The sequence below is a fragment of the Hippopotamus amphibius genome, chromosome 4 (assembly GCF_030028045.1).
Source record: "Hippopotamus amphibius kiboko isolate mHipAmp2 chromosome 4, mHipAmp2.hap2, whole genome shotgun sequence".
NCBI lineage: Eukaryota > Metazoa > Chordata > Mammalia > Artiodactyla > Hippopotamidae > Hippopotamus > Hippopotamus amphibius.
The window spans coordinates 177,156,307-177,176,330 of NC_080189.1; the positions used below are offsets into that span (position 1 = coordinate 177,156,307).

Here is a 20,024-nt window from a genome sequence, read left to right on the forward strand (position 1 = left end):
GTGTGCGGCTCAGATGTACCTGGAAGCACCCGGCTCCAATGAGCACCCCTTCCCTGACCAGATTCCTAGGGAGGCGAGAGCAGCCGGGTGATGGTCACCAGGAACCAGCATCTCCCACAGCGAACCCAGACCCCCCGACCCTCCCGCGAGGGTGAGGCAGCAGCCAGAGGCTTTCCCTTTGGTCCCTTACTTCATGGCACTGCCCTGACAACAGCCCTAGAAAGTAAGAACATTCTGTGTTGAATTAACTTATTAATTCTTCTGCACCCTGGCTCTTTCCAAAAGGACTTGATGCCCCTATGTGCTCGATCCCATTTGATAAATGAGGCATTTAAGATTCACAGAGGGGAAGGAAAAGGTTTGCATGAGGACAGGCAGCTGGAAAGTAGGGATTTGGAGCCCAAGCTTCCTACCTCAAATCCAGTGCTCCTGGGAATTCCAGGGACACCGATCCAAGTAAGTGGCACTCGCAAGAGTTCTGACATCCTCACCCAGCCTGGCCGCTGTGCAGTGGGCACCGCCTCAGGCTCTCGGGCCATGCAGGGGAAGGTTCCTGCATATGGGGGTTGACCTCGAAGGGACCTTGAGAGAGGAACTTCCTTACCTTCACTGTGGGGCCGGACATCTCTTGATTTTCCCACTGAGATCCTCAGCCTTTGAGGGTCCTTGAGTAAGTTCCCCATCTTTAGAATCCTCATTTGCAAAAAGGAGACCCTGGTGAGTACTGTTGTGAAGGAGGTGGTGGTAGAATTAAGAGGCTCAAATATGGACGGACCTAGCGCTGGGACTGGCCATTGGTGAGGAAGTGTGTGATGCCAGGCTACTTCCCCATCATTGGGCCTGTGCAGTTACAGCCTAGGGCTGCTGCCAGGGACACGGGGGTGTCTCCCTGGGGTCCGCTGGGGCTGCTCAGCCTTTGCAGGAGGGGGCAGTTAAGGAGCAGCCTATGGGGGGCTTCCCTGGTTGAGACTTCACGCGTCCACTGCAGGGGGTCTGGGCTTGACCCCTGGTCGGGGAACTGTGGGGTCATCTTGGCCAGGTTCAAATCACAGCCTTGCCGGTTAGTAGCTGTGTGACCTCTTGGAAGCTCAGTTTCTCCACCCATAAAATGGACATAATAAGAGCGCCTATTTCATGGCAGAGTGAGGTTAGGGGTGAGAAGGTGAGATACTGGGTGATGCCCTGTCCCTCGCTTGTCCTCAGTTTCTCCTCATCTTTGTGCTGCCCAGCTTGACTTCTGAGGCCTCAGCCTGGAGGCTGGGCTACCTTCTGGGCCTGAGTCCTGGAGAGAGGCCAATGGTCGCAAGGGACCCCTCTGCGAGGCTGATTGGGAGAAAAAATAGCCCTTCCCCAGGGAAAGCGAGAACGCAGTGGGCCCTGTCAGCGGAGCCAGTGGCCTGCAGAGGGAGCGGCATTCAAGAGTGGCAGATCCAAGGCCAGCCTGCAAAAGGGGACACCGGGGCCACCCCTCAGGCTTCCGGGGGCTCCTTTTTGCCTCCTTTACAGGGCCCGCAAACATTGGCTCCAGGAGCCCCCACCGTCCCAAGTGGCAGCTGTCAAATGGGCATAACAGTGGCTGTGACGGGGCACCTTGAGTTGACACAGTAAAGCACTCAGAACAGCACCTGGTCCATCCACAGCCGGTGCTCTTCTAAGCTGGGCCTCAGTTTCTACACCTTTGAAATGGGCATAGAAATATGGGCCCTTGCAGAACTGGAGTGAGAATCAAATCACAGCATTTGAAGAGTGGTCCTTCTTCCCTCCGGTTCCTTCCTCTCCCCACAAATCCAGGCTCTCTGACAGCCAGGGTCTGCCTGGGAGCTGGGGTGGGGTCTCTGTAGCCATCTGGGGGGCCTGTGGCGGGAAGAGTGGCTTCCTGGATGTCTTATCAGAAACTAGGGATGAGAGGTGTGGCTGGGTGGGGTGGGTCTGGGTCAGGAAAGGGCCTGGCAGTAGTCCTCTAGGGCACCAAGCTCCCTCTCAGCTGGGGACTTGAATCAGGAGTGAGAGCCCAGACAAGCCGCTTCCCGTCTTCCACTCAGCTGCCTTCCCTTCCCTTCCCAGCCTCGCACCTAGTTAGCGGTCCTTCCAGACGCAGTTCATGCAGCTCCTCCACCAGGAAGCCTCCCTGATCTGATGGCTGAAGGTCCAGAGCTGCCTCCAAGGGCGCCCCTCACAGTCTAGTGCTCTGACTGCCCGCTGTGGGTCTGGCTCCCTAGAGAGTCTGGAAACTTCCACAGAGCAGGACTGTGTCACATTCCTGCCATAGCTCCAGGACATAACCCAAGGCCAGGTATACAGTAGGTACTTAATAAATGTCGGATGGGCAGGTGAATGAATGACTGGGTCAAATGACGCGGAAGCACGGCTATTATGAGAAGACACTGTGCAAGGCAGATGGCGTGACTGCAGGTGTCTGGCTGCCTGGGTTAAAAGCCGGCTCTGCCACCCGCTGGCCGTGTGATAGGGAGCAGGTTACTCCCACCCCCTCTGCCTCACTTTGCCCCTCTGTAAAATGGAGATAATAATACCATCTGGCCTACAGAGGTGCCGTCAGATGAAACGAGGAAACACACAGAAACGTGGGGAAGAGCACGTGACAAGGGGCCGGCGGCCCAGGAAAATCTGCTAATGTTAGTCCACCGCTCCCAAGACGTCGCAGTTCTCTGCTCTGACACATTCCTGCTGAGACGCTGTCACCTGAAACTCGTTCCCAGTTGGCAGTTTGCACGCGAGCCACTTTCCCCTGACAGCTGTGGTCAGGAGGGTCAGCTGTGGCTGTCGCCTCCCGGGCTGTCCTGGGCAGCCCCGTGGGACGCTGCAGATCTCCCATGGAGCCAGCCCAGGGGTCGTAACAGGGTCACAGCTTGGGAAGGCGGGAGATCTCCACGCCATCTCCAAACCCAGCCCTGGTGCAGGATGGGTTCTGCCCACCAATTCCAAATCCCACCCTCCCCAGGGCCCCTCCCTCCGCCTCCTCCCTTCCTGCTGGCATGACCTAGGAACGACGGAAGGACCCACAGTCCATCCCACTCCTCCTAATCCTGGCTTTGAATTCACGTATGAGGTGACTGCCTACAAATGACCATAGTGGGTGTCTGGTGGGCACTTAGATCCTGGAACAGGGCCACATGTAGTAAGGGCTGGTTGAATATTTCAGGCTGGGTCCGCTTGTATGTTTCGGCGTGAGTGTGGACTGTGCGACTCAACTCTTATGCAAAGTGCTATGGTTCAGACACTGCAACAAGCCCTGGAAGGGACCCCGAATGCCTCCCCTTGCAGTTAATTTACACTCTCCTGTATGTTGTCAGCTTGAGCCACATGATAGATTCGTGATGAAGGTATTGCTCCCATTCCACAGATGAAGAAACTGAGGCACAGCAGGGAGAAACTGACGAGGAACAGACCAGAGGCTACATCTTCTGACTTCACACCTAGTTCTCATCCCATGTAGCCAACAGCCTCCAGTTCTCTTTTAAGTTTTGATTAAAGGTCTGGGTTAAACTAAATTATCTATCTGTCCAGGGCCTCCCAAACATCACGCGACCCTCAGCTGGAGGCAGTTCTAAACACTGGCTGCTTGGTGAGCCTGGAGCCATATGAGGAAGTGAGAAATTGACCTGGGCTGTTCCTTGGCCCCCAGAGTCCTCAACCCTACTCCCTGCAATGCCAAGTAAGTTTATGTCAAAGCTTATCTTTCTGATCTGCTGTTCCCCCGGGATCCAGAGGGGTCCTAGGAAATCTGAGGCAACACTTCCAGCTGGAAGGCTTGTGATTGTTAAACGTTAAAGCATTCTCTCCCCTTCCTGGGCCCTCTGGCTTTAAAACCACAACTGTAAAAAAGGCTGGTGCTCACACTACTGTATATAAAATAGAAAAACAACAAGGACCTTCTGTATAATACAGGAAACTATATTCAATATCTTGTAATAACCTATAATGGAAAAGAATCTGGAAAAGGATATATATACGTACGTGTATACACACACACACATATAACTGAATCGCTTTGCTGTACACCTGAAGCATTGTAAATCAAATACACTGCAATAAAATTAAACAAACGAACAAAAAAAAACGCTGGTGCTGTGGGTCTCTGAAATGTTTCCTAGCCAATTTCACGTACTACACCTTTTGACTTAAAACCCCTGGAGTCGGGGGGAGGATTCTTCCCATTGCCCAGATGGGGAGACTGAGGCCCAGATTGTAAGTGGCAGAAAACCTACCTGCCCCTCTTTTCATTAGACCTTCTGGCACTGAATATTTAGAGCAGTGGCCAGGGGTTAGTTACTCTGGAAGTGTCTGCTCTGGCTAAGGGGTGAGCCAGCCTTGGGGGAGGGGGAATGGAACACCTTGCTTGGCCCATAGTGGGGCCCAGGTCAAAGCTCCAGGGTGGGCCTTTGCAACAGCAGTGCTGACAAGCCTCTGGCTGCTGGTGCCCAGGGCCTCACAGCTGCTGGGATTTGAGCCTATTGTCCAGGCTCTAAAGCTCAAAAGCCCCTCCCAGCTCTGCTAATCTCAGAGACTTTGATGCTGGTTACATGTTCCTGGCTTCCCTCAGGAGCTAGGACTTTAGGTTTCTGATGTTGGGCCAGGGTTGTTGGAGGTTACTGAGGGGATCTGACCACAGCTGACCCCATAGCCCAGGAGGGGAAGCTGAGGCCCAGAGATGGGGCATGACAGGCCCAAGGTCACCCAGGTAGGAGGTGACAGCCAGGGATTTTAACCTGTTCAAAGCTACTTCCACTCCCATGCCCCCACGCCCCCAGACCCTCTGTGCCCGCTGTATGTTTGGGAGACCAAAACTCCACCTGAAATGAGCTGAGTGCCCTTTGCTAACCTGAATTGGGCTGAATCACTCACAAGTGGTCTAGGACCCTGATGACAAATCTTAGGAGATTATCTATTTACTGGGGTACTTTGAGGAAGCTACCCCAAAACAGGAGGAGAGAAAGAGGGTGAGAGGGAGAAAGTGAAGAAGAAAGAACAAGAGGGAAAAAAATCTCTTTCCTGGTTTCTGGTGGAAAACATTTCATTTTCCAAGGAGAAGCATGAATTCCTCACAGGCCCAAAGGCCCACCGTCTGCGGCGGTGCCGTGCACACCAGCTAAGACAAGCATCAGTGAAGGCCAAGTTTCCATTTTATCTCTTTGGGCCTCATGCTGTTGAGTCCCCAGGCCCGTGGGTCACCTTCAGCTCAGCCTCCCAGGTGGAGGACACGTGTCTCACTCCCCTGGCCCTGCAGGGGCTGGAGGTGACCGCCAGCTGTGCTGACCCTGGCACAGCCAGCCACCCCCCCCCCCCCCCCCATGCTCCTCCTGGCCTGATCCTTGCCTTTTCCTACTGCAGCCAGCCTGGCTGGCTTAGCACATACAGGCCTGGATGCAGGACTCCAGACCTCTGCCCCAGTTTCTGCCCAGGGCTCAGCGAACGCCAGGCTTTGCCATCTTGGGCCAGCAGCCTGGGCTGGGGGTGAGGAGGGCCCAGGCTGGCTGGTCCAGGTCTGAGCCTCTGACAAACGCCGCCTCGCCCACAGCAGCCCAGGGACGGCCTTGCCCAGACCTATCCTGGACACCTTTAGGACACGGACCCTTTCTCATCTTGGCCCCTGGGTGGCAGAATTTTCTGGAAGCTCTCACTCCAGGCTTCGGAGGAGGAAGTCTCAGGCCGGGCAGGTGCGCCCTCCCAGAGCTCCCTCCTCGCCCAGCCTAACCACATGCAGGGCTGGCTGGAAATCTTTTCATCGAGATCACACCAAAATCAGCTAGGGTCGTTCTCCTTTCTGTTTGTATTTGTTTCTTTGTTTTTTGCTCTCCTGCCTTTATTTAAATCTTTTTCTTCTCCTCTCTCTACTTCTCCTCTCTTTTGCCACCCCTCCTTTCTGCGTCCTTTTCTTTAAAAAATTCAGGCTGGTTAGGAATCACCTGACTTCCACATTATCACCATCTCCCCAAAACATTTCCCTCAACCACAAAGCTCTTACGACTTCACCGATACGCGCAGGCGTTAATGAGTCCAAAAGAAGACGTGGAGGGTGAGACGTAGAGACACAAACAAGTCCTGTGGCGGCCACCCCCTCCGGGCAGCCTGACCCTCTACAGCTCAGCGGTGGAAGGACAGTAGGCGGGTCCAGAGATATTTTTGTGCCTCCTTTGGGAAGACTCTTTTGGATCCAGCCTGTCCACAACATACGGCACCTTATGATGCCTCGATGTTGCCAGGACGGGTCTGTTTACTGCAGTGCCATGTCCCCTGGGAGGCTGTGGAGACCATGGCTCAGATTGTGGGCACTGGAGGCCCATCAGCCGGGGGGCCAGGATTTGAGTTCCAACTCCAACTCCTCCTAGCTGTCTGGCTTTAGGCGAGACCCTTAACATCGCAGGATCTCAGTTTCCACATCTGGGAAATGGGAGTTACCATCACCTCTAACTTATGATGCCCATGAGACGAGTCAGTGAGAGCAACCACCACACGCCCTGGGCCCAGAGCCTGGCTCGCAGTAAATGCTCAATGACTGCTCATGGATATTGATTGCTTTTATTAACTGTAAGGTCACCAGAGGTGGATCACACGGGATCCCCACTCCAAGGAGGAGGAAGAGGGCACCACCCGCCCCTCCATGAGGCACTCATGGGCTGGCCTGTTTGTGCAAGAATGGATGATGCAAACTAGAAGGGTGCCAGGTGGAGGCGGCCGCCAGCCCTGGAGGAGGCTGTGTTGTAAACAGACCTGCCACCAGCTGTCGGGACCCGTCCAACTGTTCCAGAAGCATCTGCCCCGGCTGCCTCACTGTGCTTCGCCCCAGGCCTTTGTCGGCAGAGGTCAGAGGCTGTGACTGGTGGGCTGGCCCCTGTGGCTCTGCCTGGGCCCCTGTGAACTCCCCTAACCCCTATCTCACGCCTAAGGTTTCCCTTCGGCAAGGCAAGCTCTTCCATCCTGTGCAAGGAGCTTGGCCTCTGCCCTGACTCAGGTCTTAATCGCCTAAGTGTCACTGCCTCCCTGCCTCCTCATTTCAGGCCACCCCCTGGCTTCCTATGGAGCTGCCTGATGTCAGATCCCGCCCACACCTCCTCTCTGCTCGAAGGCGATCAGCAAACGTTCCATCCTCTTGCCTGGCCTGGTGGGACTTGTATCCCCCACCCCGCTTTGCTGTAACCACACTGCACTTCCCAGCATCACCCCACACCCAGCCCGGTTTGTCTGCCTTTGCCCAAGCTGCCCCTCCACCTGCTGGTCCCTCTCCCACCCACCTCCCCACCCACCTGATGACATCCATCCATCCTTTCAAAGGCCATCACCTCTTTGAATGTGTCCTCATGTTTACACACACACGCACACACGTTTCTCATCCTGTCTACAGATTCTGTTTCCTCTCCTAAACCCCAAGTCATGGCAGGTACAGCCCATGGCATCCAAGGTTGCTATCACCCGCCCCTCCCTGCCCCACAGTACTGGACATATATAGACCCTCCACAAATGGCACATGAAATTGATGCCCCCATGCATGAAAATATCTATTCACTCAACCTAAAAGCATTTCTGAAAGTCATTTGTCTGACACAGACATTGCCCAAGGCCTATGGAACCAACAATAGCATCATTGATAACTCCTTTTGCATTTCCATTTTTAGAAAAGCACAGCAGAGTGATATTCTGAGCAAGAGTCCTCCAGAAGATTAGATAAGTACATGCAAACGTCTTATTCTATGTCTCCCAAATCCAAAATGAAAGTCACCAGCCTGCTTTATAATTCAAGGGAATAGGAGAAAGAGGGAGACGCAAGAACATACTTTGACTTTAAGAGGTTACGAATAGGCACTGCAGCGGTAAGTCCCAGGCAGACAAGCAATCTTTCTGTATAAGAAAGTTGAAAGCATGCGTTACCTGTTAGGCTCTGAAACAAGGGTACAGTTCAGGGGTAATAAAAAGGATTTTTCTTGAGAGTGTCTTAATTCAGAACATGCTCCCTGAGTTTGCCTTCTGCCCTGGCCCTGGGCTTCTTGCTGCTCTGCCAGGCAGTTCTGAAACGCTCTCCTTTGAAGCAGGGAGTTTATTTCGGGCCCACCGCATGACCAATGATGGCAAGCCAAACTATAAGATGTTGTGAATCTCAGATTTCCTGTTTAAAGATTGCTCTGAGGAAGCCGCGATCCTGGTTCCTCCAGGGCGCGTCAATTACGGACTTCACTTCGGAGAGCATCTCGGAGCTTTGGCCCTCCAGTGACATCATCACTTGTGATCCTTGACATGGAGGCCATATATGGGTATGTTTCTGGAACTCCCCAGGAGGGAGCAAGAGAGGAGAGAGATGCAGAGGGTAAAAGACAGAGCTGGGAGATAAAGACACGAGAGCAAGGAAGGAAGTGTGGGAGAGATGAGAAAGGAAGAGAATGGGGAGAAAAGAAGAGAAGTGGGAAGAGGGGAGGAAAGGGGAAGAGAAGTAAGAGGAAGGAGGGGAAACAGGGAGTCTGGGAAGGAGGAGAGGAAGGAGGGAGATTGAGAGCTGTCAGGAAGGCAGGAAGGAAAATGGGCTAAACGAGACGGAAGCCGGGGTGAGAGCGTTCGGTGTAAGGGCCTTTGCAGAAATTGCTGAGCGTGTAGCAGGTGGTAGATCCTGATATTTGGAGGTACCAGGAATCCAGCTGCTGGAGGCTGTGGGGTGGGGCTGGAGCTAAAAAGGGCAAATGAGCATGTGGGCAAGCCCTGGGCAGAGGCACACAGTGGAAGCAAGCCCTTCCTCCAGGGCCAGGGAAAAATACCCCCTGTTTCTGGAATCGATGGAGTGGCACAAAATGTCAGCCTCCGGTGGCAAAGACAACACACGTAGAGGCACACGCACTGAGCACGCAGGGTGCCAGACACCCACATGCCTGCATCTGTGTTCAGACCTCAGGCTACAGAGTCAGGGGCTGGAAATGTCACTTGGTCTATTCCTCTAAATGGAAAGTAATTTCGATTTCAAAGGCCCCTTCCCCCTTGCAGGATATTGGATTTATGACCCCATAGTGTGGTTCACTCTGCACATTCCATCTGGAAATAAATCTCGGTGAGTTCAGGGTGCTCTGTGGTTGGGTCAGTGTTCTGGAGGGCTGACCCGGGGCCGAGGACAGGAGGACGTGATTAGTCTCAGGCTGTCTCCCAGCTACTCACATCACCCCTGCTGGACTGTCCCCCCAGGCCACCATGGCTGGTGACCCCACACGGACAGCTCACACTCAGCCCCTCCCAGACTGTGGTCCATGGTGGGGGTGCCGGAGGGTGGGGGGCTGTCCAGGGCTCTTTACTGTTTGGGGACTTTTCTTCGCAGGAAGAAGTTCTAGTGGACTCCATGGAGTACATCCCTGGGGTCTTGCAGCTTCTTTGGGAATCCCTGCCAGGCGTGGGGCCCAGATTCCTTGCCCTCTCTATGTCACAGATCCCAGATTTGGCCTGGGATGGCTGGGCCACGGGCAGGCACAGGGGCCCTTCTCAGGTGGCCCTCTGCCTTGCCTCTCCCTCCCAGTCCAAATAAACCTCTTATAGTCCAAAAAGCTGGAGAAACTCAGTCTCCAAATCCTGTTGCCTGGGCCTGCACTCAGCTTTTGAAAATTAAGAGCCCAGATTCTGGGTGAAGCAGCATGGGAACAGAAAGTGCATTGGATATGTATAAAATAGGTAAGTAATAAGAAAAAAATATCAAATTGTGCATTTTAAATATATTCAGTTTATCATATGTCAATTATATCTCAATAAAACTCTCTTTAAAGGATAAAAAAAAAGTGCATTGGGGGTGGACAGCAGGGGAAGGGGGTTGGCCAGACACACTTTGACTCAGATATGACAACATCTTCCAGCTGCACTCACACAACATTTCCAGCAAGTGCTATTGTCACCCCCATTTCACAGATGAGAAAACTGAGGCCCAAAAAGGCTGGGGAGTTTGTCCATAATCCCAGAACCTGTAAGTGATGGTTTAGGAATCTGAACCAGAGCGGCCCGATGCAAAAGCCAATGCCTTCAGACATAGCTCTATCCCCCAGGTAATGGGGAATTCAAATGTCGGGGCAGAACAAGGAGCCCCACAAGTCTACAACAATAAATAGGTGAATATTTGCTGTTCGCCTGGTCCTTCACTCATCTCGCTTGGGAGGCTTGATGCTGTGGATTAAAGGTCCACAGGGCCTGGGACAAACACAGGTTGGCCTGTCTGTTGACATCACGGGTCACTCAACTCCAAAATGAACAGGTTGGGCTAACGTGGTGATTCCCAACCTTACCTGCATGTTAGAATCCTATTAAACTTAGCCGTGCCTGATTCTACCCCAGAGATTCTGATTTAATTTATCCAAGGCGAGGCCTGAACAGTACTGATGTTTAAAAACTTAGAGGACAAAACGTATGGACACCAAGGGGTGAAGGCCGGGGGAGGGGATGAATTGGGAGATTGGAGTTGACATATATACACTAATATGTATAAAATAGATAACTAATAAAAATAAACTGGAGTAAAAAATTAAATATTATGTTAGCTGTAAAAAATTTAAAAATTAAAAAAAATAAAAATTTTTCCTTAAAGTGTAATATACCCATAGAAAGCACACCCATCATAAGCATACAACTCAATCAATTCACAAACAGATACCCCAGCATCTATGTCAAAGAGAGATTATTACTGGCACCCCAGAAGACTCCTTTTGCTCCCTGAACCCACCTAAATACCACCTCCCACCACCTCCTGCCAAGGGTGACCACTCATCTGACAGCTAATGGCTCAGGTTGTTTTGAACTCCATATGAGTGGAGTCACACCTGTGTCTTCCTCCACTGAACAGGATAGGGTGAGGTCCATCCATATCGTCTCACGTAGTTATGTGTTGCGGGATTTTACAGAGCGAAGCAAGACACCGAGGCTGTATGCAGGAAGCAGCATTTATTCGTGCCGGCACAGGCTCAGCAGGTTAGTATCCAAAGGGTGAGCCCTGAACACAGCAGGGCACCCCCTTACATACTTTCATTAAACTCCTATATACATTGGAATTTTTTTGTCTCCCAAATAAGGTAACAAGCAAAGGAGTGTATAACCTGATTGGGTACTTCCACTTCTATGGCCTCTGGGCCGTTGCTAAGTTACAGAGTTAGGCAGGAGTTACATAGCAACAGATTTATGCAGGAACCATGCAAGAGGGGCTTCAGAGTTAATGGGCACATAAAGATAAAGGCAGGATCCAACTGCATTCCTTTCTAGTTGAGTTATAGCCTCAGGGCCCTAGTGTTACTTTGCTCTGGGGGAGTTCCCACCACATATGGACTGTTCCTTCCCATTGCTGGGTAGTTTTCCAAGCTATGAATATAGCACAGTTGATCCACTCTGCTGTTGATGGTCCTTTGGGTGGTACCTAGTTTTTGGCTACTATGAATAGCATAGCCATGAACATTCTAGAACATGTCTTTTGGTGAATATCCATGCCCATTTTTGTTGGATCAACACCCAGGAATCACTGAGTCAGAAGATCAATGTATGTTCAGCTTCAGGAACACTGCCAGTTTTCCAAAGTTGTTGTACCAACTTACCTTCCCGTTGGCCATGTGTAAGAGTTCCAGTTGCTCCACATCCTCACCAACACTTGGCATTTTCCATCTTTTCGCACATTATCCATTCTGAGAGGCAGCAGTGGTAACTCATTGCAGTTTTCATTTACATGTCCCTGGTTACAAATACATGAGCATCTGAGAAGTCCTGGCCCCAGTGATCTTTAGAGACTTTGTGCAGGCCCCAGAGGTGGTCCTGTGGAACAGTTCTCCAGGGAAGGTTTTTATGGGGACAGAAAGGGCTAGATGGGTGCATAGATGTGAAGGCAGAAACCAAACAACTGGTCAACCTGCAGGGCAGCAGAAAGAAGGCTGGGCCACCAAGAGAAAGCCCCCAGGGCTCATGCATGGCACCAGGAGGGTTCTACTCTCCCAGTTCTACATAGAGCCTCCCCCCCTCCCTCTCTAGCTCCTTACCCTGTTTCACTTTCCTCCATAGCACTTATCACTCCCCTCCAACTATTGTATATTTATTTGTCACTTGTTTGTTGCCTATCTGTCCCATCTGGAATAGTCTTTCTGTTCACTGATGTGTATCAGTACCTATAACAGTGCCTGGTGCATAGCAGATGCTCATTAAATGACTGTTGCTAGATGTGCTCACATGCAAGCCACACAGCTCCTGGGTCCAAACTTGGAAGGGCTGTGGCACCAGCCTCATCCTGGCTCTTGGCCACACACGCACATACATACGTGCACACACATACGCACGCGCACACACACACACACACACCAGCCCTTTCAGGCTTCCCTCCATGTTTATTTTAATCTGAATTCAATGAGTAAATTTGGGGGGAGGGAGGCAGTTCATACAGCCCCAAACCTAGTAGGGACCAGAGAGGGAGCCAATCCCAGCATGTTTTCCATATGACAGCGATACCTCTTCCAGCAAGGAGAGAAAGAAAGAGAGGGGAGACAAAGAGCCAGAGAAGGGGGAGGGGGGGTGGCTGCTGGGATGTGGGTCAGTGCCAAGTCCTGGGACAGTTCTGACCCAGTGATGGAACATCATCTGCTAAAATAAGCACCCCTGTGGCCTTGGCGTGTTGGCCCCCAGCCCTGGCTGCCTCTTGATATCAGTTTATTTTAGTTTCAAGAGATGAAGAGGGACAGGAAAGAGTCAGATCCACACTCTGGGCAGAGTTTTGGGATGGAAAGGACAGAGGACAGCCGGCGGGGGTGGGGAGGGCCGACAAAGGCCCCAAGTCCTGGAGGGGAGGGAGCCGCATCTACAGAAAGGAAGGAGGGGGCGAGGAGAAGACAGAGAGAAGTCCCCGCCCTTCTTCCTTTCCTCACAATGAGCACTGTGCCCTCTGGGGTGTGGCCAACCAACTGTATATTTCCTCTGGAGCAGTCTGGACCCCCCTCAACCTCCCAGCTCAGGGAGCCAAAGCAAATTCCTAGGAGAGAAGACCGTCTGCCTATCTATAGAGAGCAGTGAGGGCAGGAGCCTCCTCCCTCAGGTGGGAGAGAAGGGCAGGTCAGCCTCGTATCCCATGGACATCCTAGTGGAGGGTGGAGGTGACACCCCAAGGATGAGGTGTCACCATCTAGCAGGGCCCCTGGGGACAGGTGAAGGGCTGCAGATCTGGGTCTTGCTCCCCTCAGCAGCCCACATGCATGTCAAGAGAGGAACAATGGGGGGCTTCCTAGGTGGCGCAGTGATTGGGAACCTGCCTGCCAATGCAGGGGACGTGGGTTCGATCCCTGCGCTCCAGGAGGATCCCACAAGGCCACGAGGCAACTAAGACTGCGTGACAAAAAAAAAAAAAAAAAAAAAAGAGAGGAACAATGGGGTCTTGTAAGGGTTTCCATCACAATTAGCAGATCTGAGACACAGACTCCATTGTGGCACATTGGGCTCTTTGCAGCCAGCTGGAGCCTTCCTGAGCCATGACCGTCCATGACTGACTCCACACAAGAGTGGCCAGGAGAGATGAGCACGACAGACCAGCGGGACAGAAAAGCAGGACAGATGAGCGGGACAAAGAAATGGCAGAGCCGCAGCCTCCGGCAGCCTCACCCTCCCCTGCTCTAAACTTCACCCCCTATTGTACAAATCGCCAACCATCCTCGGCCAGAAGTGCTTATTTATCCCTGTCCAGAGATGCAGAGGAAGGCTGTCTACCTCAGCTCTCAGGCTTTAGCCCTCGGATATGGAACCGTCAACATCAGAAGCCCTGTAGCCCCAGGACCAAGAATCTGTGAGCAATTTCTCCAAGGAGTGTCTTGGCCTTGGAGGATGTCCTAATAGGGGGTGGTACTGGGCCTGGCAGGGGCACACTTGGTCAGCTCCGTGCAGACAATATCTTACTTGTGGAGATGCCACCCATATGCAGTCCCAGTTAGCACTACCCTGTCCTGTTTCCAGCATGGGCACTGGTGCTGGCTAATCCCTCACTTGCTGCGGGAACTGGCTAGAGCCCTGCACCTCTCTGAATCTCCATTGCATCTTCTGAGAATAGGAGAGTGATGACTCTTCTCTCCCATGGCTGTGAGAGAGTTAAATGAGATCCCAGGGCTCAAACAGCCCACCCAGGGCCCAGCACTCAGGAGACTCATCCGTGGGACTGCTTCCTCCCCACCTGCGGGAGAAGGGTGTGCAGGTGGGGAGGGCATCTCCCATGGGTCAGATGGGTTCAGGTGACCCGTGAGTGGGCCTGGGATGGATCCACCCTGGAGGCTGCTGGCCCTGTAGGCTCGCTAGGCCACTTGGCCCGCTCCAGGGCTCGATCTCACCATGCCTGAGTCACCCTAGGAACTCGAGTTAGCTCTGTTAGCTGTTGGGAACAGGTTTTTCATGAAAGTAAGCATGTTCCGAGCAGACCTGGGAGCTCTCTATTGCTCTTTGGCAAGAGGGAAAGGCATCTCATCTCCCAACGGAGACTAGCATGCAGCAGGCCCGCCCTCCTGCCCTGGGTTGAGCCAGGCTCTGTCAGACGCTGCATTACCTGCTGGATCCAACAGCTCCTGGCCAGCTCAACGCCATTCAGCGCTGAGGCCAGGTCGCGGGCCGTCCCCTCCATAACGGCAGCGGAGAGCAGGGAGGGTAGGTGCCTCTTGTATTCAGTCCCTGGCCAGTCCCTCTGGAGGCCGAACTTGCAGTGAGCAAAGTGATGGCTCCAGAAATGCAGCTGTCACCCATCTGGCATCTCTGGAGGGCAGCCAGCGGAGGGGCGGCTGACTACTTCACCTTGGCCTTGCTCCTCGGGGAATCCAAAGTGTCCAGGGATGTGACATTGCAGAGATGTCAGCCAGACCTGGCACTCCAAGGAAGGTCCTGGGCTTGCTGTGATGAGGAGGGTCTGGGTTCTGGGTGGGAGGCGGGGCTGAGGAAGAGGCAGGCAGTGCAGCAGGCATCCCAACATCCTGGGGGTGGGAAGGGATGCAGTCGCCCCCATTTGCCAGCCCCTCCAGAGGTCTAGGCACCTGCATGGCCATCCCGGGGTGGGGTGAGGCACTGTCATCCTGCTGGAGGAACCGAGGCCCTCCTGGGACTCACCTGCACTTGGTGATGGTGCCATCTCAACCCACACAGCCTCTGTCCCAGAGAGAACTGAAAGATCAGAACAAGAAATGTCAGAATCAAAAGGTCCTCATGGTTCATCTGCTCCAGTGTCCTTTTTCTGAGAAAAGGGAATCTGAGGCTGGAGAGAGGGGCTCACCAAGGCTTTGCAGAAGCCACAGCTTCCAGAAATTCATTCTGTTTTTCCGTAGCTCTACCCAAGCTTACAGTGTGATCATCGTGGTTGATAATCACATCATACCCTGGACCCTAGAACCAAAGTTGCTGGGCAAATTGGCAGGAACCTGACCATATCAGAGGGGAATAGGCCCAGAATGTAGGCCAGACTTCATCATGGGCACGTTTATGGTGGCTGCCACCCCCTGGAGACTCCCAGAAATGCTTCGAGGTGGGGAGGTTGTGATTCACAGTAGACTACAAGCTCCAGTGACCAGCTGGAGGCTTAAGCACAGACAATTTTGGTGTCAATGTCACTGTGCTTCCTTGTTTCCACTCCAGGAGGTCAGGCAGGGGCCACCTCCAGCACAGAATCGCTTGTAAGGTGACTGCCCCAGATCTCCCTTGCAGAGCCAAGTGGCTAAGAACCAAGACTCTGGAGTCATCTGCCAGCTCCACTACTTGCTAGCTGTGTGACCTTGGACAACTTACTTAACCTCTCTGAGCCTTGGTGTTGTGATCTATAAAGTGGGGGAAAAATGATAGTACCTAAGCCTCATAGGAAGGTTGCAAGGATTAAATTTTATATATAGTAGCTGCCCCCACCTTACCCTCGGTTTCACTTTCCGTGGTTTCAGTTACCCTTGGTCAACCACAGTCTGAAAATGTTAAATGGAAAATTCCAGAAATAAACAATTCATAAGTTTCAAATTGCAAGTGGTTCTGAGTAGCATGATGAAATCTCACACTCTCCTGCTCCGTCCTGCCTGGGACACGAATCATTCCTTTGTCCAGCGTATCTCAATGTTTGTCACTTTGTGGCCGTCTCAGATATCGGACTGTCGCAGTTTCACAGTGTTCGTGTTCAAGTAACTATTTTACTTAACAACAAGCCCAAAGCGCAAGAGCATGGGTGCTGGCAATTTGGATCTGCCAAAGAGAAGCTGTGAAGTGCTTCTTTTAAGTGAAAAGGTGAGAGCTCACAAGTTCATAAAGAAAAAAAATTGTATGGCGAGGTTGCTAAGATCTAGGGTGAGAATAAATCTTCTATCTGTGAAATTGTAAAGAAGGATAAAGAGATCTGTGCTGGTTTTGCTGTCAAACTTCAAGTTGCCAAAGTTACAGCCACAGTGTGTGGTGACTGCTTAGTTAAGATGAAAAAGGGATTAAATTTGTATGATAGGTATTTTGAGAGAGAAAGGGACAGGGACCACATTCACATATCTTTTATTACAGCATATATTATAATTGTCCAATTTTATTATTAGTTATTGTTGTTAATCTCTTACTTTTCCTAATTTATAAACTTTAGCATAGGTATGTGTGTATAGGGGAAAACAGTATATATAGGGTTTGGTACTATCTGTTGTTTCAGGCGTCCACTGAGGGCCTTGGAAGATACCCTCCACAGATAAGGGGGAGCTACCGTATATATATATATACACACACATATGCATACATATATATATATATATATATATATATATTCCTTAGAATAAAGACATATCAATGTTAGATGTTATGAGCTTAAACTTCCTAATAGAGACAGAGGGGATGGTGGTTGGTTGAAACCAGTGGTTCTTAACAGGGGACAGTTCCCCCCCAGGGGACATTTGACAGTTCCTGGAAACATTTTCAGTAGCCACAACAGAGGGTGGTGGGAGTGCTACTGCCTCAGTGGATAGAGGCCAGGGATGCTGCTCAACATCAGGGATGCTGCTCAGCATCCTACAGTGCACAGGACAGCTTCCCCGACATGGAATTAATGGTCCCGTACGGGGCAGTGCTGCAGTGGAAGAGGGCGTGTGAAGGTAGGATGATGTCGGCTGGGAGTGACCACGGCTCTCCTTTGCTCCCCAAGGATGCTTTGGGTTTCAGGAAGAGCTGCCGTCAGGAGGCCCAGGTGTTTGGATTTCAAACATCTTGTGACTGGTGTAGGGATGGCTCATTGAACGGGGCTCATAAACAGCCCTTAAGGTCACCAGCAGAGGGAAATGCAGCCATAGTTTCAGCAAAGCAGAAGCAACAGCTCTAGGAATCACCAGGAAGCTTAAGGTTCTCCATTAAGCAGGAAATCGGTGACTCAGCCCTGCCAGGGCCAGGTGTCCCGGCTGGTAGCTGGTGCATTCAGACAGACAGACAGACAGACACACATACACGTGTGCTAATGAAGCTTAGATCACACGCATACTACACACACATAGCTTACATTCTTTCAGTGAAGAAAAGAGGTGAATTTAATTCACCATTTGGCATGGCAGTTGGCAAATGAACTAGTCTTATAAATATATTAGTAACTGTCGATGTCTCTTGTTTCCTAAAAATATAGATCTTCCTCTCTTTCTTGGTGCACTTGTGTGTGTGCATGTGTGGGGTGAGAGGCACCTGGCACCTTGGGAAGAACTCAGGCCTGGCCACCAGAGTGCTTGCCTTGGCCTTTCTGGAAAGTTCTGTGTGACCCTATAAAACTCTTCCCCCACCCCACCCCCCGGAGCCCTGAGAGAAGAAGCAAGGCACTGCCCTGTGAGCTTTTAAGAACACAGGCCCCTCCAGACTCTGAGCGCCTCTGAAGCCAGAATGAGCAGTTATAAGTTGCTGTATCCACATCTCTTAGCTCTCTGAGAATAAAAATTCTGTTAGTCAGTTGGAATTCAAATCCAGCCTGTGTAAATATTTTCAAAACCAGAAATAAAAAATGGGACAACAATGATTGTGGACAAGTCTCTGAACCCTGGGATTCAACCTCCCATTACACAGAATTTCAAAATAACTAGCTGTTGGGCAGGATTCAGTTAACGTGTGTGTTTGCACAGGACACTCTCTCCCACACGCATGCACACACGGGCTTGTCCACGCCCAGTGACCCTGACCCTCCAGGAGGCCCTGGGGACCCTTGGGGTGAGCAGACACTGGAGTGCGGGAAGCGAGAGCTTGAAAAGCACGGGCACTTGTGGCCGGTCTCACACCGTCCTGAGGGGCGGATATGGCCGTCTCCATTTCACAGATAAGGAGATGGAGGCTTTAAGGTACATTTCCAAGCTCACCCAGTTAATACAGGCACCAGATTTAAAATTCTCTGTCTGTCTCTGTTCTTTCCCTTCTTCCCTTCCTTCCCAGTTTTCCTGGGGACACTGAGGCCAGCCAGCATCCCCTCCAAACTGCACTGTCATCGCTCCTGGCCTGGCCGCTGAGGAGCGTGTGACCTGGGTGTACACCGGTGCCGCCAGCAGCCAGGCCGTGCTGGGGGGAGGGACGCCTGCCAGCCCCTGGCTTCCTCTTCTTGTTGATGCACGGCCTGTGGGTGGCCACAGCTGGCCCCCAGGCTTGTCCTTCCCTCAGGGCTTCTGGGTCTCTATTTAGCAGCGATGCCTGTCCCAATGGGATCGGGCATCTGTTGTGCCACATGCCCCGGGGGGGATTAGGGCTGCTGGGGCCTGAAGATACTCTCCAGGCAGCCGTGCCCAGGGGCCTGGTTGCTGACCCACACAGTCTGGTGCCTGTCAGGGTGAGAGCTGCTGCGTCCCCAGGCGGCACGTGGCTCCTGAGAGAATCAAAACAGGCTGCTTCTGACCGCGTGCTGCTCGGGCATCTCGGTGGGATTTCCGTGGCCTGTGCGGTCAGCCCCCCACGCCTTCTGCAGCCTCGTCCTCTCAGCGCCCCACCTCGCTCCTCGGCTCTGCGTGGATGCATTGGGCCCCCTTGGATCGGCAATGCCCCTTCCCTCCACCCTTTGGGCAGGTTCTGCGGAGCGGCTGGTGTGGGGTGGTTAGCGTCGGTGCAGCTTGGGTGGTCTGCTGAGTGTCTTGACCGCCCCCTGCCCCCCAACACCCGGCAGCTGCTGGGAGGCTTACTTGGGGCTCCCGGGGGCCCCAGGTTCTCACCTGTAAGTCAGAGGTCACAACTAGCACCTTCCTCACCGGGCTGGTGTAAGGCTTAAATGAGAAGCTCTAGGGCAGTGGCTGCCTGGAGGCTCAATAACTGTAACTGTTACTATTTTTGTCCTCAAGGCACAAACTAAATGCCATGAGCCTTACTAAGAGCCAGAAGCAGTGTCAGCTGCTGGGATGTAGAGATGTATATCCCAGCCCTGGGGAGGCACAGCCTGGGGGCGAGGGAGCAGGGCCCAGGAAGAGGAGTAGGGGGAGGGAAATTCGAGGGGTGGGAGTCAGGGAGGAAGAGTGGGGGAGGGGAGGGGGGAGGGGTTAGCATGGGGGTTGGGAGACCTTCCAACAAGGGAGGAACTGGCCGCCCTGAGTCTCAGCAGGTGAAGGTTGTCTAGGTGCAGAGGTGGGTGCCGGGTAGGCAGAGGGCACAGTGTGAGCCAAGGACCGTGGCCTTGAAGCCCGTGGCCAGCTGGGCAACCACAGGAGACGGGCCTGGCCGGAGTGCAGGGTGTGAGGAAGGGCAGATGTGAGGCTGGAGGAGTCGGTAGGCGCTGGACCAGGAGCGCTCTGCAGGCTATGCTGTGGGGGAGATGATGGAGAGGTGGTTTGGTTTCCTTTGGGGCCACCAAAGATGGAGCTTTATTCCTCTCCCGCATCAGTCCAAGGTCAACATTCCAGGTGGGTGGGTGGCTTGCTTCTCCGTCAGCAACCCAGGTTCCCACGTTGCACAGACGTCACTTAAAGCCTGGCATCGTCTGTATGTTTGAGGCAGGGTTGCCACAGGTTCCAGAATTCTGGAAGCTGGGAAGACCAAGATCCAGGTGCTGGCAGCCCCCGTGTCTGGTGAGGGCCAGCTTCCTGACTTGTAGGTAAATGGCTGTCTTCTCGTTGTAT

The 20,024-nt window shown here is 52.6% G+C and overlaps 1 protein-coding gene across 1 annotated transcript in view; it reads right to left on the reverse strand.

Annotated features, from left to right (window-relative positions):
- Positions 1 to 8,704, reverse strand: part of ASB2 (ankyrin repeat and SOCS box containing 2) — a 42,281-nt gene extending 33,577 nt beyond the window's left edge. Inside the window, exon 1 of the mRNA XM_057733478.1 lies at positions 7,885 to 8,704. The gene's annotated coding sequence lies outside the window, so the exon portion shown is untranslated. The remainder of the gene's footprint in view (positions 1 to 7,884) is intronic.
- Positions 8,705 to 20,024: the final 11,320 nt, after the last annotated feature.